At 43.6% G+C, this 23,177-nt stretch overlaps 1 pseudogene; it reads left to right on the plus strand.

Moving 5' to 3' along the window:
- The window catches only part of LOC139372668 (voltage-dependent calcium channel subunit alpha-2/delta-1-like), a 110,704-nt pseudogene extending 87,737 nt beyond the window's left edge, over positions 1 to 22,967 (plus strand).
- The last annotated feature ends 210 nt before the right edge of the window (positions 22,968 to 23,177 follow it).

Consider the following 23,177-nt stretch of genomic DNA (forward strand, 5'->3'; position numbering starts at 1 on the left):
CACCTTTTCTCCCTGTCTATCCGGCACCTCATATACAGTTGAAGTCGGAAGTTTACATTCACTTAGGTTGGAGTCATTAAAACTTGTTTTTCAACCATTCCACAAATGTCTTGTTAACAAACTATAGTTTTGGCAAGTCGGTTAGGACATCTACTTTATGCATGACACAAGTCATTTTTCCAACTAATGTTTAAAAAAGTGTGTGCGATCAAGGATCTGTAGCGTTCGTTGTTAGAATGAGACCAAGGTGCAGCGTGGTAGGCATACATTTTCCTTTAATAACAAATGTTCCAACAATAAACAACTCAACGAGTGTAAAGCTAGTAGTGCAAACACATAACACAAAAATACAAGATCCCACAACAGAAAGTGGGAAAAAGGGCTGCCTAAGTATGATCCCCAATCAGAGACAACGATAGACAGCTGCCTCTGATTGGGAACCATACTCGGCCAAAAACAAAGAAATAGACAACATAGAATGGCCACCACAAATCACACCCTGATCTAACCAAATAGAGAAATAAAACTGCTCTCTAAGGTCAGGGCGTGACAGGATCCTACAAACCTGACTAGAACACTGCTGTCCATTAACTCACTGACATATAAGGCCTGTCAGTGACTTAATGGACATCAGTAAGGCCTGACAGTGAGTTAATGGACAGCAGTGTTCTAGATAAGGCCTGTCACAGTAAGTTAATTAATGGACATCGCCTGACAGTGAGTCATCAGTAGATAAGGCCTGCCACAGTGAGTGTCCTAATGGACAGCAGTGTTCTAGATAAGGCCTGTCAGTGAGTTTATAGACATCAGTAAGGCCTGACAGTGAGTTAATGGACATCAGTGTTCGAGATAAGGCCTGACAGTAAGTTAATGGACCGCAGTGTCCTAGATAAGGCCTGACAGTGAGTTAATGGACATCAGTAAGGCCTGACAGTGAGTTAATGGACATCAGTGTCCTAGATAAGGCCTGACAGTGAGTTAATGGACAGCAGTAAGGCCTGACAGTAAGTTAATGGACCGCAGTGTCCTAGATAAGGCCTGACAGTGAGTTAATTGACAGCAGTGTTCTAGATAAGGCCTGTCAGTGAGTTAATAGACATCAGTAAGGCCTGTCAGTGAGTTAATGGACAGCAGTGTTTTAGATAAGGCCTGACAGTGAGTTAATGGACAGCAGTGTTCTAGATAAGGCCTGACAGTGAGTTATTGGACAGCAGTGTTCTAGATAAGGCCTATCAGTGAGTTAATGGACAGCAGTGTTCTAGATAAGGCCTGACAGTGAGTTAATGGACAGCAGTGTTCTAGATAAGGCCTGACAGTGAGTTAATGGACAGCAGTGTTCTAGATAAGGCCTGACAGTGAGTTAATGGACAGCAGTGTTCTAGATAAGGCCTGTCAGTGAGTTAATGGACAGCAGTAAGGCCTGTCAGTGAGTTAATGGACAGCAGTGTTTTAGATAAGGCCTGACAGTGAGTTAATGGACAGCAGTGTTCTAGATATGGCCTGTCAATGAGTTAATGGACACCAGTGTTCTAGATAAGGCCTGTCAGTGAGTTAATGGACAGCAGTGTTCTAGAGAAGGCCTGTCAGTGAATTAATGGACAGCAGTGTTCTAGATACGGCCTGTCAGTGAGTTAATGTACAGCAGTGTTCTAGATAAGGCCTGTCAGTGAGTTAATGGACAGCAGTGTTTTAGATAAGGCCTGTCAGTGAGTTAATGGACAGCAGTGTTCTAGATACGGCCTGCCAGTGAGTTAATGTACAGCAGTGTTCTAGATAAGGCCTGTCAGTGAGTTAATGGACATCAGTAAGCCTGACAGTAAGTTAATGGACCGCAGTGTCCTAGATAAGGCCTGCCAGTGAGTTAATGGACAGCAGTGTTCTAGATAAGGCCTGTCAGTGAGTTTATAGACATCAGTAAGGCCTGACAGTGAGTTAATGGACATCAGTGTTCGAGATAAGGCCTGACAGTAAGTTAATGGACCGCAGTGTCCTAGATAAGGCCTGACAGTGAGTTAATGGACATCAGTGTCCTAGATAAGGCCTGACAGTGAGTTAATGGACAGCAGTAAGGCCTGACAGTAAGTTAATGGACCGCAGTGTCCTAGATAAGGCCTGACAGTGAGTTAATTGACAGCAGTGTTCTAGATAAGGCCTGTCAGTGAGTTAATAGACATCAGTAAGGCCTGTCAGTGAGTTAATGGACAGCAGTGTTTTAGATAAGGCCTGACAGTGAGTTAATGGACAGCAGTGTTCTAGATAAGGCCTGACAGTGAGTTATTGGACAGCAGTGTTCTAGATAAGGCCTATCAGTGAGTTAATGGACAGCAGTGTTCTAGATAAGGCCTGACAGTGAGTTAATGGACAGCAGTGTTCTAGATAAGGCCTGACAGTGAGTTAATGGACAGCAGTGTTCTAGATAAGGCCTGACAGTGAGTTAATGGACAGCAGTGTTCTAGATAAGGCCTGTCAGTGAGTTAATGGACAGCAGTAAGGCCTGTCAGTGAGTTAATGGACAGCAGTGTTTTAGATAAGGCCTGACAGTGAGTTAATGGACAGCAGTGTTCTAGATATGGCCTGTCAATGAGTTAATGGACACCAGTGTTCTAGATAAGGCCTGTCAGTGAGTTAATGGACAGCAGTGTTCTAGAGAAGGCCTGTCAGTGAATTAATGGACAGCAGTGTTCTAGATACGGCCTGTCAGTGAGTTAATGTACAGCAGTGTTCTAGATAAGGCCTGTCAGTGAGTTAATGGACAGCAGTGTTTTAGATAAGGCCTGTCAGTGAGTTAATGGACAGCAGTGTTCTAGATACGGCCTGCCAGTGAGTTAATGTACAGCAGTGTTCTAGATAAGGCCTGTCAGTGAGTTAATGGACAGCAGTGTTTTAGATAAGGCCTGTCAGTGACAGTCAGCAGAGTGTACTGGCCTAACAGCCATGAAAAGTCATGCTGACAGACTAGTGGCACTACCAAGCTTAAAGATGGATGGGAGTTTGTTTCCATAATCATTGTCTCTCTCTCTTTCTGTCATGTCTTGTTTCACTCATTCATCTTTCAGTTCTTTATTTCCGTAATGATCAGTCTGGTGTGCTGTATAGGCCATGAATCCTGCTCTACAGAGTGTGTAAGGTTCTAAAGATGCCTCTCTATTCTCTTCAGCCATGGACACTCTGCAGGTGGAGATGTTTGATGAGCTGGGATACACCTTCATCGCCCCAAGGTGAGTGGCTACAGCCGCACATCTGAATCTCCTCCACCACCTCCATTTTGAACCATTGTTACTCCTGAAGTGTACTCACTAGGAGTATCTGGTTATTCCACAGTTTTTGCTGGGATTGAGGAGCACGGTGTAGAATTAGGTAGAAGTTATAGAAGGAGTTTGATGTTGTACGGATGTTGAATTTGAGATGAAATGTATCTAATATACAGCGTCTGCTATTTCTGTAGGGAGTACTGCAAAGGCTTGAAAGACAACGACAACAACACCCAGTTCCTCCTGGACTTCAACCAGTTCATAGACAGGAACACACTGGAAGAGCCATGTAAGTTACTGTTGCTGTTTAACACTCGCAGGCGCAGATACAACCCACGCATGCACACACACACACACACACACACACACACACACACACACACACACACACACACAGATGGATTTCCTCTACCTATTATACCCACCCAGGGGGAGGGTTTAGTGGGGGGAGTCAGGAGGGTATGGTGTTCCATAGCCCTGTGAAGGTCCGAGAGAGGCGTTTGATTAGTCTGGTCTGGCCAGGAATGACATCAACCTTATCTAACGCGGTAGGCATTGGATTAGTGTAGTCTGATATCATCCTGATCGACTGAGCTTCTAGAACCTGATGTTGTCATGCTACTGTGTGACTCAGAACCTCTATAGTGTCATCATCTAATGGGTATCAGCTACTGGAGATCCTATCAATGTCCTCGGTGTCAGCTTTTTTATTTTATTACTTTATTTTACCTTTATCTAACTAGGCAAGTCAGTTAAGAACACATTCTTAAGCTAATGGATTGCAATGTCCTCTGTGTTGTCTAAGCAAGCTCAAGCCATCTAAACTCCTATGTGTCATCCTTGCAGTTTACCAAGGGGTTTACTGTGGAAGATACTTCAGTAACAATGTCTTCCTGTCTAGGTAATGTGACTCTGGTCAGTAGGCTGCTGTTGGACGCTGGGTTGACTGCTGATCTGGTCAAACTGTGGAAGGAGCAGTCATTGTGAGGGCCACACACACGCGCACACACACACACACACACACACACACACACACACACACACACACACACACACTGACCGCCATCAGGGCATCATCTACATGTACACATTGAGTCAGTTACATGAGTCATATAGACAGTTAGTTGACTCCCCATCTTGTTGATGTCTTGTTGGAGAAACACCAGGCAGCTAGTACTGCTATTTGCTAATGTCTGTTGCTATGAGAGTCTTGTCTGTGTTTTACCAGTAAAATATGATCAAATAAAGACACAGGACCAGCTATGCCAAGACATGATGTGTTCTGAAGACACCACAGTAATTACCTCAACATGCATTCATCACGCCATACACACACATGCTCACATAAACAGGAACAATTTACTGAATAAAGACCTCAAAGAATTATGACATAAAGAGAAGCGACTCTCAGGGAATACAACAATTTATTTTCAAATGTTCTGGACACAGTGATGTGTAGGCCTCTTTGTAGGGCTCTCCAAGACACACACTGTTCAGATGGACTAGTGATTTCTCCTGGGAGAGCGTGGTGGCCTTCAAAGACAGTGGAATATTTAGCTCATGCCTCTGTGATTAGTCTAGATGGTCCCTGAGCCTCTGTTATAGATGTGGTAAATGAGGCGATGCTTCCATTGACCAGATTGGCTCACATTCAACAAATCTGATTTTAACAAATCCGTTTTAACATATCCGTCATAATTTACAGTATGTATTGTAACAAACCCACAATGTGGTTACTTAAGTGTTATTTGGATAGTTGGCTGTTTTCGCTGCATAACATTTAGAAGTTGTCCCTTTTCAGGTTTAGAAGTGACTGCTAAATGCTAACTCCCGTTAGTATAGCTAGCATACAGAAATCAATGGTGGTAGTCAGTCAATTATAACTGTAAATGCAATTGATTGGTTCAGATGACATGAACGTGTTGAGGTTGGCATCCATACAAGCATCATAGTAATTTTACCTCAATATAGTGTGAAATACACATACAGTGCATTCGGAAAGTATTCAGACTCCTTTCCTTTTTCCACATTTTATTATGTTACAACCTTATTCAAAAATGGACTAAATTGCAGTTTTTTTCCTCATCAATCTACACACAATACCCCAGAATGACAAAATAAAAACAGATTTTCAAAATTTTTGCAAATTTATGAAAAGTATAAAAACTGAAATATCACATTTACAAAGGTATTCAGACCATTTACTCAGCACTATGCTGAAGCACCTTTGGCAGTGATTACAGCCTCGAGTCCTCTTGGGTATGTCTTTGCAAGCGTGGCACACCTGTATTTGGGGAGTTTCTACCATTCTTCTCTGCAGATCCTCACAAGCTCTGTCAGGTTGGATGGGGAGTGTCGCTGCACAGCTATTTTCAGGTCTCCAGAGATGTTCAAGTACGGGCTCTGGCTGGGCCACTCAAGGACATTCAGAGACTTGTCCCGAAGCCACTCCTGTGTTGTCTTGGCTGTGTGCTTAGGGTTGTTGTCCTGTTGGTAGGTGAACCCTTGTCCCAGTCTGAGGTTCTGAGCACTATGCAGCAGGTTTTCATTAAGGATCTCTCTGTACCTTTCTCTGTTCATCTTTCCCTAGATCCTGACTAGTCTCCCAGTCCCTGCTGCTGAAAAACATCCCCACAGCATGACGCTGCCACCACCATGCTTCACTGTAGGGATGGTGCCATTTTTCCTCCAGCTTGGCATTCCGGCCAAAGAGTTCAATCTTGGTTTCATCAGATCAGAGAATCTTGTTTCTCATGGTCAAAGTCCTTTAGGTGCCTTTTGGCAAACTGAAAGCGGACTGTCATGTGCCTGAGGAGTGGCTTCCGTCTGGCCGCTCTACCATAAAGGCCTGATTGGTGGAGTGCTGCAGAGATGGTTGTCCTTCTGGAAGGTTCTCCAATCTCCTCAGAGGAACTCTGGAGCTTTGTCAGAATGCGTTGTCATGGCTGTATGCTTAGGGTCGTTGTCCTGTTGGAAGGTGAACCTTCGCCCCAGTCTGAGGTCCTGAGTACTTTGGAGCAGGTTTTCATCAAGGATCCTTCTGTACTTTGCTCCACTCTCCCATCTCCACAGAGTAACTCTGGAGCTCGGTCAGAGTGACCATCATGTTCTTGGTCACTTCCCAGACCAAAGCCCTTCTCCCCCGATTGCTCAGTTTAGCCGTGCGGCCAGCTCTATGAAGAGTCTTGGTGGTTCCAAAATTCTTCCATTTCAGAATGATGGAGGCCACTGTGTTCTTGGGGACCTTCAATGCTGCATACATTTTTTGTTACTCTTCCCCAGATCTGTGCCTCGACACAATCCTGTCTTGGAGCTCGACGGACAATTCCTTTGACCTCATGGCTTGGTTTTTGCTCTGATATGCACTGTCAACTGCGGGACCTTATATAGACAGGTGTGTGCATTTCCAAATCATGCCTTATCAATTGAATTTAACACATATGGACTCCAATCAAGTTATAGAAACATCTCAAGGATGATCAATGGAAGCAGGATGAAACAAAGCTCAATTTTGAGTCTCATAGCAAAGGGTCTGATTACTTATATAAATGTTAATTTCCGTTTTTTTTTTTTTTAGATTTGCAACATTTTCTAAAACACTGTTTTCACTTTGTCATTATGGGGTATTTTGTGTAGATTGATGAGGGAAAAAATAAATGCAATCCATTTTAGAATAAGGCTGTAACGTAACAAAATATGGAAAAGGTGAAGGGGTCTGAATACTTTTCGAATGCACTATATTATCAATAGCCTAAATGTAGGCTAATTTTGCTGGGGGGCAATGAGGAGATTCGGGATCTTTCCCCCTACTGCCATTTCCCCCACGAGTTTCCATGGCAATTCCATTGTTTTGGTCGAGTTCGATTTACCTCTTTACCTCATCAATTGAACTGTGATTGATACCTGTGTGTTCTTTCTGTTCCCAGGGGTGGGATTCTGGCCAGGTTTGTAGCCACTGATGGAGGGATCACCAGAGTCTATCCCAGAAGGTATGCTCAGATGTCACCTTCCGAGTTACTTAGATTAGCCCGATCCCAGACTGTAGGTGCTGTGGCCCACTCCTATTGTAAGAAGCCATGACAAGGGATTAATACAGGTAGGAGTTGGCTAATGCACAAAGCTATTTTAAAGTGTATATTGGTTTGGCCTGGATATGATACTGTTTTACTTCCCTACCTGCTCTGCTGGATCATTTCACATTTCATGGAGAGTCGGTTCTCCCAAATCACCTACAGCCCATTAGTCCAGCCTAGAACATAGTTCACATACACTGGTGATGTGCTCAGTACAGATGGACTCTTTCTATTCCTCTCTGTCTATTTCTCTCTGTCTCTCTTTCTGTCTCTCTCTCTCTGTCTCGCTCTCTCTGTCTCTCTATGTCTCTCTCTCTCTCTGTCGCTCTTTCTGTCTCTCTTTCTGTCTCTCTCTCTGTCTCTCTCTGTCTTTCTCTCTGTCTCTCTCTTTCTGTCTTTCTCTCTGTCTCTCTCATTGTCTCTCTCTTTCTGTCTGTCACTCTCTCTCTGTCTCTCTTTCTGTCTCTCTCATTGTCTCTCTCTTTCTGTTGCTCTCTCTCTTTCTGTCTTTGTCTCTCTTTGGATCTTTGTCTCTCTCTTTGTCTCTCTCTTTGTCTCTCTCTGTCTCTTTCTGTCTGTCTCTGTCTCTCTCTTTCTCTTTCTTTATCTCTTCTCTGTCTGAAGATTTGTATCATTACAGTGTATATCATCTAGCTGTCAAATGGGAATCAGTCTTGTTGATTGTTAGAGTGCAGCAGTTTGTACTAGGTTTGTAGCTATAATTGTAGTTTTTTTTCTGTGATTTATTTACTAAGGAAAGGTTGTTAATGGTTGTTATTCATTGGTTGTTATTCATGTCTGAATTTAGGCAGGTGATCTTAGTAAAAAGGTTTATCTTATATTTATATATCTAACATGCAATTTAACTTGCACATCACCAGTTAGAAAACAACTTTGTATAGAGCTTTTTATGACTGGCTTGAATTGATTTATTATTGCATGTAAAGAAAATATGTACAAAATACGTTCATAAAAAACATACATATGTTTTCTTTATCTCTGGGCCAATCCCATGTCATTTGTCCAGTGTGTTGGGTGTGACTGTTATTTTGATCAAAGTGTAGCCTTGTATCTGAGTAAAATCTTTTAGACATCTGTGTCTTAAAAATGTGAATACATGTATGCGTGAGCATGTGTTTGTGTGTGTTTCAGTGCTGGAGAGGAGTGGACAGAGAATGCTGAGACCTATGACTCAAGTTTCTACAAGAGGACTCTGGATAACAACATCTATATTTTCACCGCTCCATACTTCAACAGTGGGTTAACACACACACACACACACACACACACACACACACACACACACACACACACACACACACACACACACACACACACACACACACACACACACACACACACACAGGGACCCAACGGTGTCTTCTCCTCAATGTGGTCTGTCAGCAAACCTCTCTCTGGGGACGAACGGCTTTCTCTACTGGCTGAGATCTGAGATGAGAGGCCCTCTAGTCCCCCCTCTCTCTGCTTCCTCTCATCTGTCTCTCCATCCCCCTCTTCCATCTGCCCCCCTCTTCAATCCGTCCCCCTCTTCTCTCCATCCCCCTCTTCCATCCGTCCCCCTCTTCTCTCCATCCCCCTCTTCCATCCGTCCCCCTCTTCTTTCCATCCCCCTGTTCCATCCGTCCCCCTCTTCTCTCCATCCCCCTCTTCCATCTGTCCCCCTCTTCTCTCCATGCCCCTCTTCCATCCGTCCCCCTCTTCTCTCCATCCCCCTCTTCCATCCCTCCCCTTTCTCTCCCCTCTCTCCTCCTCTCTCCACTCACATTTTTTTCATGTACTTCTTTCTTTAGCTCTCTCTCTCTCTCTGCTACTTTTGACTCCACCTCTATGTATGTCCCTGTAGTATTACAGTACTCTATAGACCAGATCTCTGAGTTAAAGAATCCTTGTCTCCCCTCAGTATAAGATTCCGTTTTTCACTCATATTATACTGCAGTATGTACTCATACTGCCAAGCCACACATAATTTAAGGCCATTTGTCCAGTTACATCAGACCAAACAAACAAAGATTATATTCATCAGGCATGATTCTTACCAAGCCTCACACAATTACTGTCATTGTCAAACAAGTGTCACTGTATGTGAATGTGTTGACACTCTTTTCTCTGCTCTCCCTCACTCTCTCTCTGCTGCAGAGAGCAGGGAGTCAGGCTATGAGTCAGGTATTCTGGTGAGCAAGGCTGTAGACCTCAACATAGATGGAGTCAACCTCAAACCAGCTGGTGAGTGGACAATACTGTCCCCATCCCCTTAGCCGGGTGCTTAGTTGTTGCAGTGGGTACTTCTGAAGTAAAACTGACAGCTTGGAGAATGAGATGAACCATCCATAGATCATTCTCTAAAGGGCTATAAAAAGTCTTTCTGAAAATGTCTTGTAGTGGTGGGGGTGAAACTGAATGTCTCCGCCTGGATGAACAACTTCATGAACGCCACCATCAAAGCCAACGTAAGAGAAACACTTTTCCCCATAGTTAAGAAACTATCACTTGTATTTTGTTTGCTCAACAAGTTGCCCTTCATACATGGTGGTGTGTGTTCTGATGTGTTTGCTCAACAAGTTACCCTTCATACATGGTGGTGTGTGTTCTGATGTGTTTGCTCAACAAGTTACCCTTCATACATGGTGGTGTGTGTTCTGATGTGTTTGCTCAACAAGTTACCCTTCATACATGGTGGTGTGTGTTCTGATGTGTTTGCAGTGCAAGGATGAAATCTGTGGCTGTCTGAAGAATAATAAGGTACTATGGCTTATCTTACTTATGACAAATATTTTTAAATGTTGATAATGTTCTATACTGGTGGTGTGTGTTCTGATGTGTTCAAACATGCTGTATTTTTTTGTGCAAGGATGAAATCTGTGGCTGTCAGACCACTGCAAATCTACCAAGAAGAATAATAAGGTACTATGGCTTATCTTTCTTACCATAAAAAGTGTTGTTTATTTGCCACAAATATTTTTAAATGTTGATAATGTTCTATACTGTCAAACATGGTGGTGGCAGCATCATGTTCCTGCTTTTCTTCAGCAGGGACAGGGAAGATGGTTAAAATTGATGGGAAGATGGATGGAGCCAAATACTGCAGCACGTTGACTGTGTCATCCTGGATGATGGCGGCTTCCTGCTGATGTCCAATCACTGAGCTCGAGCTGTTTTGCAAGGAGGATATCATTTCTCATGTGCAAAACTGAGTCTTACAGCTATAATCGCAGCACCAATCAGCTTGTTCTGTCAGTCGTTCCACTTCATGATTGTGTCCCATGTACTTCACAAAAAAAATACAGTTTTATGTTTGCTCTACCAGAGCAGGTTCAACATTCTGCCTGGCTATAGGACGGTTTCCCAGACCTAGATTAAGCCTTGTCCTGGACTAAAACATGTTCAATGGAGAGGATTAGCTTTAATCTGTCTCCAGGAAACTGGCCCTTGTGGAATCTGTTGAACTGATCTGGATGTGCTTTTAGCCAACCCCTCTGACTATCATGATAAGATATGATTTTATTGTATTGTCCTCTGCTTCTCTAACACTCATTAATACCGAATGCCATATCATATTTGGCATGACAACAAACAAGTATCTAAAGCACAGATCTGAATGAAAATGGCTCCATGGCATCTACAGTATCCTGAAGTTAGTGGGACATAAATCCAATGTCTTAAAGCCAAGACGCTCCCGTTGGAATGAGTACTAAAAGGTTTTCATTGGTTTGGCTGGCCACCAGATCTCTTCTCCTGCTCCTCTCTCCATCCCTGCTCCATCTGACCAGGATGACTCCAATCCATCACTCACTCAAATAGGTCATATATACATACGCCTAATGACATGATTATGACATGGGCATGGCATTGTTCTGAGCCCATTGTGTCCTGTTAGAGTCGGTTTAAAAGCTCCTGTAGTACAGAAGTCTGCTTCTCCAGCAGAGTAAAGGGTTAGTCTCTGGAACAGTATCAGAGAGAGAGAGAAAGAAAGGGAGAGGTTCCCACTCTGTTATGCTAACCCCTATTAAAGAGAGAGTTCACCCCTGTATCAAAGTTGGACAGATGTTTTCATACATTTCATGTGGTCTAAAGTCATGCTGAATCTGCGTTGTATATCCTACTATACTCCTTATATCCTATATATATCCTACTATATCCTACTATACTCCTTATATCCTATATATATCCTACTATATCCTACTATACTCCTTATATCCTATATATATCCTACTATATCCTACTATACTCCTTATATCCTATATATATCCTACTATATCCTACTATACTCCTTAGGAGAATCCTGCAGGCTTCAATCCAAGTGAAAGGCATGTTTTGGCTCTACTGAGTTAAATTGGATTAGTTAGTTCAATCCTCCACATTCATTTTGGATCAAGGCTTTCTAATGCATAGAGCAGGTATCCATTTTGCGTATTTGGTTGTTGAATGCTCCTCTAGTTCTCTGTTGGGTGTCTTGAGTACAACCTTGTTCTCTGTGTGTATCGATAGGTCAGTTCTTTATGAATAAATGTGTAGGTGTGGTAGTTGAACGCAGCTCTCTCTGTTCCCTGAATACAGATTGGTCAGTTCTTTGGGGAGGTAGACCCAGTCGTGATGATCAGTCTGGTCAACACGTCTCTGTACTCCTTCAACAAGACCTACGACTACCAGTCAGTCTGCGATCCTGAGAGAGACAGCAAGGCTGCTGCAGGGCCACGATCTGTCTATGTGGTGAGAGACACACACACACAGCACACACAGCACACACACATGCATAAATGCATTATCTTGCTTTGGTTACCTCTTCTGTTACATACAGTGCATTCAGAAAGTATTCAGACCCCTTCACTTACGCTACAGCCTTATTCAAGTATGTATTAAATCGTTTTTTCCCCTCATCAATCTACACACAATACCCCATCACGACAAACCTATAAAAAAGGGGGAAATATCACATTTACATAAGTATTCAGACCCTTAACTCAGTACTTTGTTGAAGCACCTTTGGCAGCGATTACAGCCGTGAGTCTTCCTGGGTATGACGCTACAAGCTTGGCACACCTGTATTTGGGGAGTTTCTCCCATTCTTCTCTGCAGATCCTCTCAAGCTCTGTCAGGTTGGATGGGGAGCGTCGCTGCACAGCTATTTTCAGGTCTCTCCAGAGATGTTCGATTGGGTTGAAGTCCGGGCTCTGGCTGGGCTACTCAAGGACATTCAGAGACTTGTCCCGAAGCCACTCATGCATTGTCATGGCTGTATGCTTAGGGTCGTTGTCCTGTTGGAAGGTGAACCTTTGCACCAGTCTGAGGTCCTGAGTACTCTGGAGCAGGTTTTCATTAAGGATCTCTTTGTACTTTGCTCCATTCTCCCATCTCCACAGAGTAACTCTGGAGCTCGGTCAGAGTGACCATCATGTTCTTGGTCACTTCCCAGACCAAAGCCCTTCTCCCCCGATTGCTCAGTTTAGCCGTGCGGCCAGCTCTATGAAGAGTCTTGGTGGTTCCAAACTTCTTCCATTTCAGAATGATGGAGGCCACTGTGTTCTTGGGGACCTTCAATGCTGCAGACATGTTTTGGTACCCTTCCCCAGATCTGTGCCTCGACACCATCCTGTCACGGAGCACTACGGACAATTTCTTCAACCGTATGGCTTGGTTTTTGCTCTGACATGCACTGTCAACTGTGGAACCTTATATAGACAGGTGTGTGCCTTTCCAAATCATGTCCAATCAATTGAATTTACCACAGGTGGACTCCAATCAAGTTGTAGAAACATCTCATGGATGATCAATGGAAACAGGATGCACCTGAGCTCAATTTCGAGTCTCATAGCAAAGGGTCTGAATATTTATGCAAATAAGCTATTTCTGTTTCTTATTTGTAAAACCTAAAAAACTTTGACAACTGTTTTCGCTTTGTCATTATGGGGTATTGTGTGTAGAATCATTTTTAGAAAAGGCTGTAACGTAACAAATTGTGGAAAAAGTGAAGGGGTCTGAATACTTTTTGAATGCACTGTATATGCATATATTTTGTCCTTATGTTGTGAAATGTGCACTCAGTGCTGCTCTCCTCTTCACTCTCCAGCCCACTATAGCAGACATGCTGAGTATAGGTTGGTGGGCCTCCACTGCTACCTGGTGAGTAAATGGACTGGTTACTGTAACTACTGTTTAGATATGGTCTGCTGTTTAGACCAACAGTAATGTGTTTGTTTGTCTCTCTAGGTCGATAATGCAGCAAGTCTTCTACGGTCTCATATTTCCCAGCTTCGTAGAGGCAGGTGAGTGTTAGGGTACAGTATATTGGATGGAATTATGTGATTATACAACAGTCAATTTATAAAGGTACAATATGTTTGTTGCCGCTTAAATGGGCTGTTAATATAGTGTAAATATCCTTGGGCTTTGGAGTAGTTAGTTATGTGGAGGAGCACAGACCTGTTTTGTTTGCTTGTTTGTTGATTTGTGTTTTTGGTTGCGTATGGTGACAGTAGTGGATTCTCTCTCTCTATCTCTTTCTCTGTATCTATCTCTCTCTCTCTCTCTCTAGTGGACTCAGATGATGACATGTCAGCTAACATGTTTAAGGAGAGTTGTATCACAGAGCAGACTCAGTACTTCTTCGACAACGAAGAGAGATCCTACTCGGGAGTCCTTGACTGTGGAAACTGCTCCAGGTGTGTGTGTGTGTGTGTGTGTGTGTGTGTGTGTGTGTGTGTGTGTGTACGTGTGTGTGTGTGTGAAAAGGGAGATTCTCCTTCCTGGATAATTGTAGATGCAGAATGGGGTCAGTTTCCTGCCTTCCTCTGTGTTTTCCAGCTCTGTCCAGGCAGCTGCTGTCGGCTGGGCTCTGATCAGACACATTACATTGATCTGTCAGAAGCTGGACACAGTGGGAAACAATGTTTGCTGAGAGCGCTCTCCCAACCTTTTCCCCTGTTTTTGTGCTGCAACTCACATGTGGTGTGAGGGCTGAATGTGGTAGAACTGCAGTGGGTATATGAGCCCCATGCGACTGACGTTTTTCTCCTCAATATTAATGACTAAAGACATGTAAACTTTAATGAGCACCATAAAGAAAGAGCTATTCCACAGACGAGAGGAGGCGGTTGCTCCACTGCCCTGTAGTATGTGTGTGATTTATTAATTGCTGTTTGTTCATCTGAACCACATATACACCACATGACCAAAGGTATGTGGACACCTGCTCGTCGAACATCTCATTCCAAAATCATAGGCATTATTATGGAGTTGGTCCCCCCCTTTCCTGCTATAACTGCCTCCACTCTTCTGGGAAGGCTTTTCACTAGATGTTGGAACATTGTTGTGGGGACTTGCTTCCATTCAGCCACAAGAGCATTAGTGAGGTCGGGCACTGATGTTGGAGTGATTAGTCCTAGCTCACAGTCTGCTTTCCAATTCATATGTGTAGGCCAGTCAAGTTCTTCCACACCGATCTCTACAAACAATTTCTATATGGACCTCGCTTTGTGCGCGGGGGCATTGTCATGCTGAAACAGGAAAGGGCCTTCACCAAACTGTTGCCACAAAGGAGCTCTGTGCAGGTCCACAACCCACCTTGGGTCGCGACCCATACTTTAGGAAAGGCTGGCCTAGAATCTCATTGTATGCTGTATCATAAAGATTTCCCTTCACTGGGACTAAGGGGCCTTTCCCGAACCATGAAAAACAGCCCCAGACCATTATTCCTTAGGGATGTAGCGTTCTTCTGCAACCGCCAAACCCAGATTCATCCATCGGACTGCCAGATGGTGAAGAGTGATTCATCAATCCAGAGAACGCTTTTCCACTTTTCCAGTTCAATGGCGGTGAACTTTACACAACTCCAGCCGATGCTTGGCATTGCGCATGGTGATCTTAGGCTTGTGTGTGCCTGCTCGGCCAGGGAAACCCATTTCATGAAGCTCCTGACAAACAGTTATTGTGCTGCCGTTGCTTCCAGAGGCAGTTTGGAACTCGGTAGTGAGTGTTACATCCGAGGACAGATGATTTTTGGGCGCTACACACTTCAGCACTCGGTGATCCCGTTCTGTGAGCTTGTGTGGCCCACCACTCCGCAGCTGAGCCGTTGTTGCGCCTAGCTAGACCTTTCCACTAGCAGGGCAAAAATCTGAGGCAGATAAGAGCATTTTGTGTGTAAGCTTTGTTAGTCTGTTGGGAGTGTTTCCATTTGTTTTTGGGTTGAAATCTAGTGGAGCCTTTTCCTTCTGTCTTTGAATAATGCTGAATTCCATTGAAAGAATAAAATAACATTCCAATGGAAGGGAAGTGTTCTCTCTCCTCTCTCCTCTCCCTCACCTCTCATCTCCTCTCTTCCTCTCCTCTCCTCTCTCCCCTCCCTCACCTCTCATCTCCTCTCTTCCTCTCCTCTCCTCTCTCCCCTCCCTCACCTCTCATCTCCTCTCTTCCTCTCCTATCTCCCCTCCCTCACCACTCATCTCCTCTCCTCTCCTCTCTCCCCTCCCTCACAACTCATCTCCTCTCTTCCTCTCCTCTACTCTCTCCCCTCCCTCACCTCTCATCTCCTCTCTTCCTCTCCTCTCCTCTCTCCCCTCACTCACCTCTCATCTCCTCTCTTCCTCTCCTCTCCTCTCTCCCCTCCGTCACCTCTCATCTCCTCTCTTCCTCTCCTCTCCTCTCTCCCCTCCCTCACCTCTCATCTCCTCTCTTCCTCTCTCCCCTCCCTCACCTCTCATCTCCTCTCTTCCTCTCCTCTCCTCTCTCCCCTCCCTCACCTCTCATCTCCTATCTTCCTCTCCTCTCCCCCTCTCTCACCTCTCCTCTCATCCTTTCATGATGTATAATGCTAAGTATCTTACTATAACACTGTGTGTGTGTGTTTCAGGATGTATCGAGCTGAGAAGCTGCCCCACACTAACCTGGTGTTTCTGATCACTGATGCCAAGGCCACCTGTCTGTCTTGTGACCCCAGACCACTAAGACAAGCTGAGCAACCCTGTATCCTTTGACACGTACGCCCACACACACATACAAACCTCTACATTTGACAAACGATAACAGAAGCTCAGCAGCACTGTATCTATCTACATGTTGCTACCATTAGCCTGTGTATTGAAGCCACATGGCTGTAGATAAGAAGTGCCCTCACATATAACTGCATCATCCATCAGCAGGACACATGGTAGTACAGTTGCATTAATTTAGTTAGTATTACTGCTGGAGTGAAAAACTCGAGTCATGTTTTGTCAAGTCTAAATTCATATGGAGCTATGTATCTGAATGGAACATCTGGAGCCCACGTTGGGATCACTTTGAATCACTGTGTGTGTGCGTGTGTTCGTGTGTGCGTGTGTGTGTGTACGAGACATATGTGTCTGGGGATTTAGCTTCCTGCTGGTATAACAGTAAAAGTGTCATCGTCAGAGTTCAGAGGGGGGTCAAACCAGAGGCCTGTAGTTTATTACGACTCAATATGCTGATAATGAGGACTAAACACACACACACACACACTCACACATACAGCGAGTTAAGCTATAAAATGTACACACTCCCTGTATTGCACACTATTTATCAGCAAGAGAGTCTGTCCAATCACAGTGTCATGTTCAATCATGATGAATGGAGTTGTTAAAGGATAATACTCTGCCACAGACAGGGTGATATGTCTGAGTTTGTAAGGGAGAGTGTTAAAGGATAATACTCTGCCACAGACAGGGTGATATGTCTGAGTTTGTAAGGTGGAGTGTTAAAGGATAATACTCTGCCACAGACAGGGTGATATGTCTGAGTTTGTAAGGGAGCGTGTTAAAGGATAATAATCTGCCACAGACAGGGTGATATGTCTGAGTTTGTAAGGTGGAGTGTTAAAGGATAATACTCTGCCACAGACAGGGTGATATGTCTGAGTTTGTAAGGTGGAGTTGTTAAAGGATAATTCTCTGCCACAGACAGGGTGATATGTCTGAGTTTGTAAGGTGGAGTGTTAAAGGATAATACTCTGCCACAGACAGGGTGATATGTCTGAGTTTGTAAGGTGGAGTGTTAAAGGATAATACTCTGCCACAGACAGGGTGATATGTCTGAGTTTGTAAGGTGGAGTGTTAAAGGATAATACTCTGCCACAGACAGGGTGATATGTCTGAGTTTGCAAGGGAGCGTGTTAAAGGATAATAATCTGCCACAGACAGGGTGATATGTCTGAGTTTGTAAGGTGGAGTGTTAAAGGATAATACTCTGCCACAGACAGGGTGATATGTCTGACTTTGTAAGGTGGAGTTGTTAAAGGATAATTCTCTGCCACAGACAGGGTGATATGTCTGAGTTTGTAAGGTGGAGTGTTAAAGGATAATACTCTGCCACAGACAGGGTGATATGTCTGAGTTTGTAAGGTGGAGTGTTAAAGGATAATACTCTGCCACAGACAGGGTGATATGTCTGAGTTTGTAAGGGAGAGTGTTAAAGGATAATACTCTGCCACAGACAGGGTGATATGTCTGAGTTTGTAAGGGAGAGTGTTAAAGGATAATACTCTGCCACAGACAGGGTGATATGTCTGAGTTTGTAAGGTGGAGTGTTAAAGGATAATACTCTGCCACAGACAGGGTGATATGTCTGAGTTTGTAAGGGAGAGTGTTAAAGGATAATACTCTGCCACAGACAGGGTGATATGTCTGAGTTTGTAAGGGAGAGTGTTAAAGGATAATACTCTGCCACAGACAGGGTGATATGTCTGAGTTTGTAAGGGAGAGTGTTAAAGGATAATACTCTGCCACAGACAGGGTGATATGTCTGAGTTTGTAAGGTGGAGTGTTAAAGGATAGTACTCTGCCACAGACAGGGTGATATGTCTGAGTTTGTAAGGTGGAGTTGTTAAAGGATAATACTCTGCCACAGACAGGGTGATATGTCTGAGTTTGTAAGGGAGCGTGTTAAAGGATAATACTCTGCCACAGACAGGGTGATATGTCTGAGTTTGTAAGGGAGCGTGTTAAAGGATAATACTCTGCCACAGACAGGGTGATATGTCTGAGTTTGTAAGGGAGAGTGTTAAAGGATAATACTCTGCCACAGACAGGGTGATATGTCTGAGTTTGTAAGGGAGCGTGTTAAAGGTGTGAGATGTTAGAGATCTACAGTATGTTTGACCAGGACGTGTCAGTATTTAAGATCAGAGTGGGAGTATTGTACTAATAGGAGGTGTGAGTGTGTTAGTATTTCCTTAGTGTGTGTGTGTGTGTGTGCAGCCCAGGGTCCAGACCCCTGTGAGCTGGCTCAGAACCCCAGATACAGGAAAGGACCTGACGTGTGTTTCGACAACAACATAGACGTAAGTTCTCTTTCTCTATCTCTTGGTTTGAATGTTCTTCATTCATTGCATGAATTTGTTTATCTGTTTTACATTTTGCTCTCAGGGATCTTTTTGTTCCATCAAATGAACTGGTTGCTTGCATGACAGGTCTTCTCATGTTCATTCTCTCATCTTTGTGACATATTTCATTAAGTTATATCATCCTGCATTATCTCACCCTTTAAACTGACTTTCATTAACTGGCACTACAGTAACTGTCATTTAGTGTTTTTGCATGAAATCTTCATTCTCATCTTTTACATTTTTTCTTTCTCCTTGTCTCTTTTTCTATTTCCAATTTCCATCCTTCATTTTGCATCTCCATTGGCTCTTGTTTGAAATGGTAGGACGAGCCCCTGTGTCCAATCAGCGGTGTCTCTGGTCTGAGTCCCGTCCCCCTCCTCCTGTTGCTGCAGGTGTTGATGCTGGGCCCAGGGTCAGTGTCCTTCAATACAAACTGAACTGAGACATGTCACTCCACCACTGTTGATAGTCAGGCCTTACACACATCAACTACTAACTGACCTGAAACCTTCCAATAATCAGACCTTACACATAGCCACTACTAGCTATGTGGTATCAATTACTACGTGGCTTATAATACTTCCATCAAATGCATAAACACACTTGGATAAACCCAGAGCAAAAGAAAGGCATCTACCACTTGATCATGTAATTCTACACCAGGTGAATAGTGTACTGTTAAGTCATGTTGATGTGGATGGAATGTGATTGATGGTGAGAAGGCTGCTACTGTGAATGTGACATCATTTCCTGCTCTGAAAAATACTGACATCACTCATGTAAATATTTAACATACCCCACAGTATTTCCCTTGCCTATTCTGACACACAGTCTTCGTACTGCCCATAATAGACCTGACACACACACACAGGCCGGGAGCGATGTTTAGGCTGGCCTGGGAATGGAGGGTGCAGGTATTATACTGCGGATGTAGATCCTCTTCGGAGAGTGAATGTAGGACAAAGCCCTCTTCCCCAACTGAACGATGAAAGTTCCTCTGCAATCCATATTCCCTCTAGAGTACATTGAGGAAGCAACAGATGGGTCTCCTACCTTTGACGATGTGCTGTACTGTACGACACACACACACACACACACAAACATAACAGTTGCATACCAATAAAAAGAGACTAGCCTGTTGTCCTTTCTAGGTCGATAGGAACATTAGCCCAAGCTATTTAGGAGGGATATCACACCTGGCACAAATGATTGTCTAGTTGTGTTCTTCCTGCTTAGGGATGCCCTATACCTGCACCCAGAGGGGAGTAGTTCAAAGTCCAGGTACAGGGGGTGACTTGGGTCTAAAATGATTTTGTGAGCCTTACGGAGGGTCCTGACCTTGAAGATCTCATCCAGGCCTGTCTGTCTGACTCCAAGTACCTTGCTTGCTGTGGTGATAATCCTTCTCAGCATATTTCTCTGGCTGTCAGTGGCATTGCCAAACCAACAAACAATTCAAAAAGTTAAAATACTCTCAATTAAAGATTTGTAAAACAGAGTCAGTATAGTAGAGTCTATATTAAATTATCCCAACTTTTTGAGAAAGTACAGTCTCTGTTGGCTCTTTTTGTAGATCAGGTCTGTACATTTACTCCACTGAAGCTTATTGTCCAAGAGGACACCCAGATATTTGTATTCCTCTGCAATCTCTATGTTCTGACCTCTGATAGATGTTGCAGAGGTTGGTGTTGTACGCTTCCTGAAGTCTATGCACATCTCTTTGGTCTTATTGGTATTGAGGACCAAGTGTGATTTGTCACAGCACTCTACAAAGTCATTTAGGACTGGGCCATAGTGTTCCTCGTCATCATGCAACAGGCTGATCAAGGCAGTGTCATCAGCAAACTTAACGAGGTGTCTGTCAGGATGGGAACTAGTACAACTATTAGTGTACAAGATGTACAGGAGTGGGGACGAAACACATCCCTGAGGAGAGCCTGTGTTGGTGTTGCGTATGTCTGACACGTGGGGACATATTTTGACAGATATCCTGAACACTGGCATCAAACAGGAGGACACACACACACACCGAGATTTCAATAATGTTGCACTCTCCTGAACGCAGCCTTGTAATATGTGTTTAATCTGTTATTTGCCACATAATCTGGTTTGAATTATCTCATTGGCTGCCTGTCTGATTACCGTTTGTTGTGTCCAACAGGAGGATGATTCTGACTGTGGGGGCGGGACCTCTCTAAGCCCCTCCCTCTGGCCCTTGTTGGGGCTCCAACTACTGCTGCTGTGGCTCCTCACTGGCTCCCGAGACTCATGACCCCTACACACACACACAAATGCACACACACACACACATACACACTCACATCTCACTTAGACAGTGTTTTACATTGGACTGTTTTCTGACGCTCCATCCTCTGAACGTAGTCACTGATGTGTTAACTCACTGCCAGTATGGAAGAGGAGTCACTCTCCTGTTCTCCGATCGTTCTCCAATGCCAAAGGGTGCTCTCTCTCATCGCTCACTTCTCTTCTCTACCATGTTTCAATTGCCTGAGATATTCTATTCTATTCTATTCTATTCTATTCTATGGTGCAACAGTAAGAGCTAACCAAACCCTTTAATTCTGTAGTATCTATGTATTGGTTTGAGTCTGAGGGAGGTTGAGTGGCTGTCCTTTCATGCCAACATATTATTTTTCACTGACAGCAAATGATTTGTGTATGCCTAGTTGTTTGTATTATTGTTGCTTATGATATTTATTATATGTAGAAAAAGATCATGATGAAGACAACAAACGCTGTAACTGAAATGGACAGCAAAGTTCTCAATAATCCAACTGTTCCAGGTCAACCAGGAGCGAGTAAATAGATGCAGTAGACTAGAATAGGGTTCACTCAACAGAGAGCTGAACAACACTAACTATGACACCAAATAAAGCTCATTAGAGTAATGGGGATAGTTGGCCCATGAAAGAGACTCTGATAACATGGTCAAATCATACTTTAATATCGTTATGGCCATGGTACCAATCTATGACCTGAGCCAAATACTTTCTAAATACTTTTGGTGTGCTTCATTTAGGTTCACTTGCTGAGTGAGCATGGTTGTACTTTTGGGACTATTCCATTGGTTCCATTGCACCGGGAAAGTGAAATCTAGTGCAACTCAAGTGATACACTATCTATTTGACCCAGGTCGTTATAGATACATATACAGTATAGCTTCATTTGATGCATCAGATTCCTAGTGCCTATGTAGCGTCAACATCCCATTCATATATCCAGAGTTAATCTTTGATGGGGAGTCATTGGAATGATGTCCCAATGTGTCCCAGTTGCACGCCGTACAGTATGCTATGTGTAGTAGTAGAGCAGGAGCAGTAGCTCAGAGATGTGTTTCTTATGTTACATAACTAGCTGGTATCTATCTAGCCTGGGTGTCAGTCTCATTCACCTTCAGACTGCCAGACAGACTTGAACCCACCTCTGTAGAGCAATGTGCTCCTGAAGTTAGTTTCCTCTGGATCCCCAGACTCAGGATTTCAGCAAAGTGAAAGACAGAAAAGCTTTCCAAAAGACAACAGGAGTTTGTATCACATGCCCTGGTGAGCAGACAACTGGAGAATGATATCAGCATATACAGTATAAAGACTGTTTCTTTTCCGTCTTCTTCTACTGCTTGTTTCTTCTTTGTGTTGCTCTCTAAGTGCTGTCAACGAGACGCTGAAAGCGCGGTGTCAGAATGCTGCAATGTGACGGGATGAGTCTGTTCGATGTTGGACGCTCCTCAAACCATGGATAAGTCACTGTTTGGCCATGATGGAGAGGACCATGGTACAGGCACTGTTACCACAGACCTGAACCACAGACAGTTTCAAGTCTTACCCCACTCTTATCCCAACCTTACCAAAAGTTAAGTTCACTGTAAACTACACATTACAAAAAAGCAGCACTGTAACCCTAACCCAAAATGAAGAACTAACAGCTCATGTTATGTCGTTTTTACATCGGGGCCTATCGCTGCCAGTGTTGTCCTTTCTGCCATGGCCATCGTGTGACTAAATGGTTTGGCGTTCAGGATCATGCCTGTTTATCGGAGTCACGTGTTGACGTGTGTATAACACCAAGAACATTATGTAGCCCTGGTACAGGCAGGTCCCTGGGGAAATCCTTGATTGTGCTTTAATACATGACTTACTCTTTTGTGTAACTTGACTAGCCTGATTCAATTTTGTATACATTTGTACAATAATGATATTTACTGTAAAAAAAGAAAATGAAAAAAAAGAAACTGAAAAAAAGGAGCTATAATGTTTATATAACATGGTTGTGATTCTTGTGCAAATATGATGTATTCACAATAAACGTATAGTATTGTTATGGTCTATTGATTAGCTGTTCGTTCAACAGGAGAGTAGTTTATGGACATGCAACTTGGCACAGCAGATGGACATAAAAGAACCGCTTACTGTTTGAGGTCCCCTGTTCCCACAAGTAATACTTCAATAATGATTTAATAATAGTTCATGCTGGAGAGATCAA

The sequence above is a fragment of the Oncorhynchus clarkii genome, chromosome 2 (genome assembly GCF_045791955.1).
Source record: "Oncorhynchus clarkii lewisi isolate Uvic-CL-2024 chromosome 2, UVic_Ocla_1.0, whole genome shotgun sequence".
Lineage (NCBI taxonomy): Eukaryota > Metazoa > Chordata > Actinopteri > Salmoniformes > Salmonidae > Oncorhynchus > Oncorhynchus clarkii.